This window comes from Aplysia californica, unplaced genomic scaffold, assembly GCF_000002075.1.
Source record: "Aplysia californica isolate F4 #8 unplaced genomic scaffold, AplCal3.0 scaffold00140, whole genome shotgun sequence".
Taxonomy (NCBI): Eukaryota; Metazoa; Mollusca; class Gastropoda; order Aplysiida; family Aplysiidae; genus Aplysia; species Aplysia californica.
The window spans coordinates 334,501-341,810 of NW_004797410.1; the positions used below are offsets into that span (position 1 = coordinate 334,501).

A 7,310-nucleotide genomic window follows, 5' to 3' on the forward strand; every position below is an offset into this window, starting at 1 on the left:
CATCTAAGAAAAAGTCACATCTTTTATAAATTCACTTTCTAATTTTCCATAACCAATATTTTTTAATAGATATAAACATTTGGATTCTGAAATTAAAACAAACAAACCCATGTTTAAATAAGATATAATCTTAAAACGCAACCGTCTTATTTGGCAGTTCTTATTCTCCCATGGGAAAGGAAGGTCAAGGTTAAAAACGAGAAGGCGTGGTTCCGGTAGGATATTTGTCAACAATAAACAATAAACAGTACAGAAGAGTCGACCTAGCCCCCTGACCTCTGCTCATATAATTACGACAGTATCATTAGGCCTAGGCCTATTTAATTTTATTTTACACAAACGAAAATTTTAATTGTTTTATGTCTTATACTGCACAATGGCACAAAGTAAAAAGAACATAAAACATAATTTACGTTAGAGTCTGAACTTGTCTGATTAATTGTGAGTAGGCCCTAGATCTAGATCTATAATATATATAATGATGTTAATGAACTGCTGTATTTTGCTGCTGCTGCTCCCCCTCCTCTTTCCCCCTCCTCCTCCCCCTACTTATACTACTACTACTACAACTACTTAACCCTCTAGAACCCACTGACCCATATATGCCATGGCACACAACTAAACTGACCCTCTAACTCTAATACAGGTAAAAGTGCGTTTATTGGGGCGAACCCTACCATTTAGTAAAGATTTATAACTAAACTCTGCAATTATCTTGTCTGATTGCCCCAAGTCCGTGAATGGAAGACATGATGGGTCTCCCAGTTTCCTCAAAGTCACTGAGTGGTCAAGTCTTTGTTATTGCCTCTTTTCAACCCCCAACAGAAAATCAAGGTAAGCACAATTTTGTTTCTTTACGTCTCTTTTCTGTTAAGATAAGTCCAAATATTATGCTCATAACGTTTTTGAAGCGTTGAAATATCATTTATTGCATAATTAATGTCACTGCCAAATATGGCACATTGGGCAGGTAACTCCTGAATGTGTGCCAGATATGGCACAGTGGGTCTTTGTGGAGCAATTTGTCGGCGACTTCTGTTCTACTACTGATTTTATGTGCTCTGCTAGTATGACTGTAATTCATTCTGAATTTTGAAATTTAATCATTGATGTATTTGTATGTTGACCTTTACAATACTGATATATTGGTTTGTTCTGTGTAACAGTTATATAATAGGTGTCTTACGTATTTACCTTTTCAGAATGTCCCCTCACCACTGCATCAAACATGTGTGACTATATCTCCGCTGATGACAGTAAATTTGAACTCTGGAGACGAGTACCTCCCATCTGATACATGTAGTGGGGACTGTGGCGGAAGTCACTTAGAGCAGCTGTCCACCTCAGCAAAAAGGCCAAAAACGCCAGTCTCATAAAGAACAAAAAACCCCACATTGAAATTACGCTACAGCCAACTCCGCATAGATTCTTCTGACTCAGAAGATGACAATACACCATTGGCCCAGCTGAGGTCCAGGGGATATGATCAAAAGCTTGAAGAGGCAAATGTTTGGAGTTTGGTGGACTGACATGGAGTTTTCCGGGGGGGGGGGGGGGGGGGGGGTAACAAGCCCCACCCAATGGCGCTGTGAAGGCCCCATTCCAGTAACAAATGAGGCAATTGGAAACGTTTTCAAACCAATTGCTTACTCCGTGCAGAATTTCGGGAAGGAATTGAATGTTCAAAAGAAGGATGTCGAAACTTTCTTAGGATTTTATCTCCGTATGGGATTGACCCAGTCCCACTTTTTCCGAGTAAACTAGGAGTCGGATAAGCACTACCCTCTTGTCGGGGACTTGATGCCACGGAATAGATTCATGACAAGAACAGACAGTTAACATTTTGTAGACAACGTGTCGATTCCAGAGGCATCTCGAGATGCTGACAAACTGTTGAAACTTCTACCTTGGTATGAGAGCTTGCAGGCAAACTTCCAGAAAGTTCCACAAAAGGAACAAAGTGCTGTGGATCATATCGTGGTGCCCTTTAATGGTCGTTCCTCAGTGAAGCAATACAGGACAGGAGAAGCAAACCCCACTGTTGGCTGTTTATTATTGAAGAATCCTGGACCATCCATGCCCCGTACAATCAAAAGAAAAAATCCTGCTCCAGGTGTGGACTCTGATGGAACTGACCGCCTCCCAAAGTGGACAGTGCGGCAACGATGCAAAAATATCAACTGCAATGGAAAGTCATCTGTCTACTGAAGGAAATGCGACGTGCATTTGTACCTCAACAGGGATAGAAACTGATTTTTAATGTTTAACAAAATGTGAACATGTTCTTTACGCAGGACCCATTGACCCATATATGGCACACATATTTTTAGACTCCTGTAAAACCCATTGACCCATATATGGCACACAGTGTTACGCAATAACTATCGTATATTTTCCAAATTGTTTTGCTCTAATCAACTTCTTAATACATATCTTGATCACCATATGCTAAGGAATAATTTTTTGGTCATGTATTTCTATGCTTGGGTTCTAGAGGGCTACTACTACTAGTACTGCTGCTGCTGCTGCTGCTGCTGCTGCTGCTGCTGCTGCTGCTGCTGCTGCTGCTGCTACTGCTGCTGCTGCTTCTGCTGCTGCTGCTACTGCGAATTACACTGCTGCTTACTGCTGCCACTAGTGCTGCTTTTGCACTATCCACCTACTCAAGAACTCGATTCCTGAGCTCAGACTCATAGTGTTTTTTTGTTGTTGTTGTTGTTGTTGTTGCTGATGTCTACTGCCCCCCCCCCCCCCCCCAGCAACAACAACATCTACAGCAACAACATAAATTAAAATGGCAAAATCTACAGAGCTGCTAATCGAGGAATTTCCCGAGTACTCGGAGGTTTTGGATTCGAGAGAGTCCTCGTAGGGGCTAATACTCGGTGGACACGAGTACTTGCACACCCTCACTCCAAAGACTGCACAAAACACTGGAGCTGGTGTCTACTCGATTAATCGAAGGCAAGCAGATTTACTACCGAGGAACAGCTCTCACAGCAATTTTTATTCAACATTCTGTCGTTGTGCGTGTGCCGCGTTCGTTGCATTATAATGCCTTTGAAGGACGGCGCGGGGAACCCCACATGCATATATTTAGACCAATGACAATGAGACAGCTCAGGTTTTATCAAAGTGTCGACACGACTCCAAGTCTCCTTGTTGAAGTTGTTTTTTGTTGACACTGTCAGATTACGGGGGTTTTAGGACAAACCTTGGCTTGCATTTGTTTCTTATCTATGCCTCGCACTGCTTGAAAAACACACACAATTACACACACACACACACACACACACACACACACACACACACACACACACACACACACACAGAGAGAGAGAGAGAGAGAGAGACAAAAATAAACTCCTTGGGTTTAAAAGCCCATTGATTGCAGCACTGTATGGGCGCACTGCATGGTTGTACACTTTCTGTTACTAAGAATACATAGGCCTAACACCCGTGGACTTCCACATCCTTATTTAAAGCAATGCTTCTGCTTCAGAGACGGACATACATTGTGTTATCTGCTTGACTATTCTCAGGAGCTGCATATGACCAGGACCTGACTGACGAAAACTGACACCCGTTTCTTCTGCCTACTACACCTCCCTACAATCAATAAGCAAATGTTTGACTGTCTTCAAGAAAAGGTTGCAGAGAAAAGTGTCGCCTGACTGGTGAACGACAACAGTGTATGGGATTCCATGTTTCATTTTGCCATGACGTGTGGAAGGAGTTAACGATCTCTCAGAACGATCACATCGTTCAACTTGAGAAAGGCAGTGTGCATTCGTAGACGAGGTGACACACCGCAGGTTAGTCGGGAGTGGGAGTGGGAGAGTGTTGTAGGTTCTGTCTTGTCATTGTGTTTTACATCTTTTGGTCTCAACAGAATTGCTATCCTCTAGACAAAATCTCTCAAGCTAATTGACTCCGTTTGTTGGTTTTGTAAGAATCTACTATTGTCTTATTAGTCAATAAATAAAGTCAATAAAGACTTGGCGCCAGGTTGAGGTGACTACTGGTAGATTATATTTATTTTCTTGACTCCAATTGGTCATATAATTATGTATCTTTTCTGATTTTTTTAAAAAAATGGTGCTTTTCTCTAAAAGACTAATAATATCATATCGGTGTACTTCTCTTTACGCGAAATAAAGATGCTAAACATGACCTTTCAAATGCAGAGTAGGTACGTAACCGAATGGAAACATCAAGGAAGGAAAAAAACCACCTAAATAACCAGCAACTCTTTATACACTTTAAAAAAAAAGATTTAATGAAGGTGTTTTACCCTCAGGTTGACGAAATTAATATTATATAGGAGGTGGGCTACGAGCCTGCCTGTCATGCAGGGCCAACCCAGACTGAGAGGGACACATGTACAATATCCCAGCAGAAAGACAAAGATACTCGTTAGGGGCTGTTCACCTTTTTGGGGACTCCCGCCCCCACCCTTCTTACACTTTTCTTACCCCCCCCCCCCCCGCCCGTAATATTACATTGTTCGCTTATAAAACTAATAATATGATATGACATTTATATCGCATAAATCTGTGTTACAATCATGGTTCCATGCGCCTTACATAATATTCATGAAGAACATGCATGTTCCGCGCAATTTACAGATCGGCGCAATATTACGCGATTTAACGATCGTATAACTGAGCGGCAATCTTAAGATTGCGCTGCACATTTTAGCGATCGTCACAGAATTCTACACTCACAGCGAATGAGCGATCGCGAAGAGGGAGTTCCGCTTCTATAAGTGTAGAATTCTGTGGCGATCGTATAATTCACTTCCATCTTTATTCTTTTACTCACATCAAGGAACATTCACGTATATTTTTAAAATTGCAAAAACATGAAAATTAGAATTAAAATTAGATATAAAACTGAAGATCTCACAAGAATGATACAATTAAATGATCGTTAAAACGCGCGGCGCAATCTTAAGATCGGTAAATTGCGCGGAACACTTACACAGATATCATAGCCTACGTATGCACATAATAATATGCAGTTCTACATTTACTGAAAAATAACAGAGTACCGGTTGATAATTCAAGGAAAATATTGCATACACTCTTTCTTACTAATAAGGAACAAATTGAGACCTATGTCAATTTCAAAAGCGCCTTAATTACAAATAAAACAAATTACAGTGGAATTCAGGACGAAAAAAGGTGTTGACTTTGAGCAAGGTTGACTTTATCCATTGCACTACTCGACATTGAAAATTGAAGATGACAGCTACAAAATTACAAAGTGCCTGGTATCAAGATGTTAGCTCAACTTCAGTGAGTATAATTCTGAAGTTGTCACCAAAACAAGAGATAATGAGTGAACGAAGTAATTGGGGGTGTGTACACCACTAGCTCTGGACCTAAATATCTCTTCTTAAATGAATTCAAGTTGGGATTTAGCCCCAAATTGTTGACTTTACGCAAGGTTAACGCTCAAGCGGTTGACTGTATATGTATCAGAAACACAATTACTTAAACAAAGAAGGTAAGAAATGGGACCTCAGTGAGGTGTTGACAGTAAGCTAGAGTTGACTTTATCAGGATTCCACTGTATCTGTTATTACTGATCATTATAATGCTTAAAACAAAAAGGGGAATTAGTTATTCTAAAAAAAGGCAGTGTTCATCATAATGTCAAAAATATTTTTAAAAAAACAGGGACATCTGCTGAGCTGTCTTTCAAATAATTAAGGGTCCTGTTTTAGGCCTTCTCTGTATCTGAGAAGGCCTATAAGGTCCTGTTCCCACTTCCTGCTGTCTCCTCTTCCTCCTCTTCTTCCACCACCTCCATTTGTGAGGCAGCGTGGTGGAATCAGGCTCTCGCCAAAATAATGAAATCGAAGAAAACAGCTGTTTTCTCCCTGTTTAGCAATTTTTTATCAAAATTTTTGTTTTTGGCTCAACGCCTGTTATGTCCATTTACAAACACATTCCTTTGAGGATTTCACCGAAAACGTTGATCAAAAGCACAAAAATATGAATTTACAGTTTCCATGGACTCTCGAGCTTTGGAATTTACCAAGCTTTGACGGCCATTTTCTCGCTAATTTTACCTCTTAAACCAGGTGACCCCCACCTCCTTCAATCCAAAATATCTCCACTTCTATTGAAGATGGATGGGTAGTTTTTTAATTGAAAGCAAGAAAACTGAACAAGCTTTAAGATGATACCAATAACTCAATATGCCCAAAAATTGACGAGAGCCTGATTCCACCACGCTGCCTCACATTTATTCTTCCCGTGTAAAGCCCTGAGCCTCTTCAATGCTGCAATACTCGGAAAATATTTTCCACATTCCTTGTGGCCTCTGCACACCATGCAGCCTTTCTTGACCAAGGCCACCCTTCTTTTCCTTATTTTTTTTTCACCTCTCAAAAGTGTAATATTACATTTGTTCAAGACCCCCCCCCCCCCCCTTTCTAACACCTTTCTTACAGGAGCCAAACAAAGATCCCCCCCCCCTTCCAGGTGTAAGATTATAATATTTGAACAGCCCCTTATAAATCCTCCCCCCACGGGGATCGAACTGAGGTGTCCTACGTGCCACGGCAAAGCGCCTACCTCTACTTCACAAAATATAGCGGCACGCAAAAATTACCACACACATTCATCTACCCGTTTTCTTATTGTCCAAGGAGATGGATACCCTTCTAGTGTGTAGCGACCTTACCTGTCTGAAACTTAATCGTCTCTGGGCAACACTCAAAGAGGTTTTTAAAAAATAGGGCTGTTTATAACCTCTTTTGCAAAACCTTATCCTTAGTATAAAGGAGGAAGTAAACAAACGAAAAAATACAAGTTAATTTCCACCTGCTTAAATTAATTATCGATTTTTTTTCATATGTGAGGCAGCGTGGTGGAATCAGGCTCTCGTCAATTTTAGGGCATGTAGAGTTATTGGTATCATCTTAAAGCTTGTTCACTTGTCTTTATTTGGATGAAAAAAGTGTCCATTTATCTTGAATACAAGTCGAGATATTTACGAAAGAAGGAGGTGGGGGGTCACCTGTTTTCAGAGGTAAAGTTAGTGAGAAAAAGACCGCCAAAGGTTAGTTATTTCCTTAGCTTAAGAGTCCGTGGTAACTGAAAATTAACATTTTCTGTGCCTTTAATCAACGTTTTTCAGAAAAATCCATACAGAAATGAGTTCTTTAATGGGCATGAAAAGTGTTGAGCCAAAAATAAAAAATTTAATAAAAATTCACAAACCTGCGGAAAAATGCAAGTTTCTTCATTTTGATTATTTTGACGAGAGCCTGATTCCCCCACGCTGCCTCACATTTT

The 7,310-nt window shown here is 40.4% G+C and overlaps 1 protein-coding gene across 1 annotated transcript in view; it reads left to right on the top strand.

Moving 5' to 3' along the window:
• The first annotated feature begins 3,367 nt into the window (after positions 1–3,367).
• Positions 3,368–7,310, top strand: part of LOC101852994 (toll-like receptor 4) — a 21,786-nt gene continuing 17,843 nt past the window's right edge. Inside the window, exon 1 of the mRNA XM_005096869.3 lies at positions 3,368–3,815. The gene's annotated coding sequence lies outside the window, so the exon portion shown is untranslated. The remainder of the gene's footprint in view (positions 3,816–7,310) is intronic.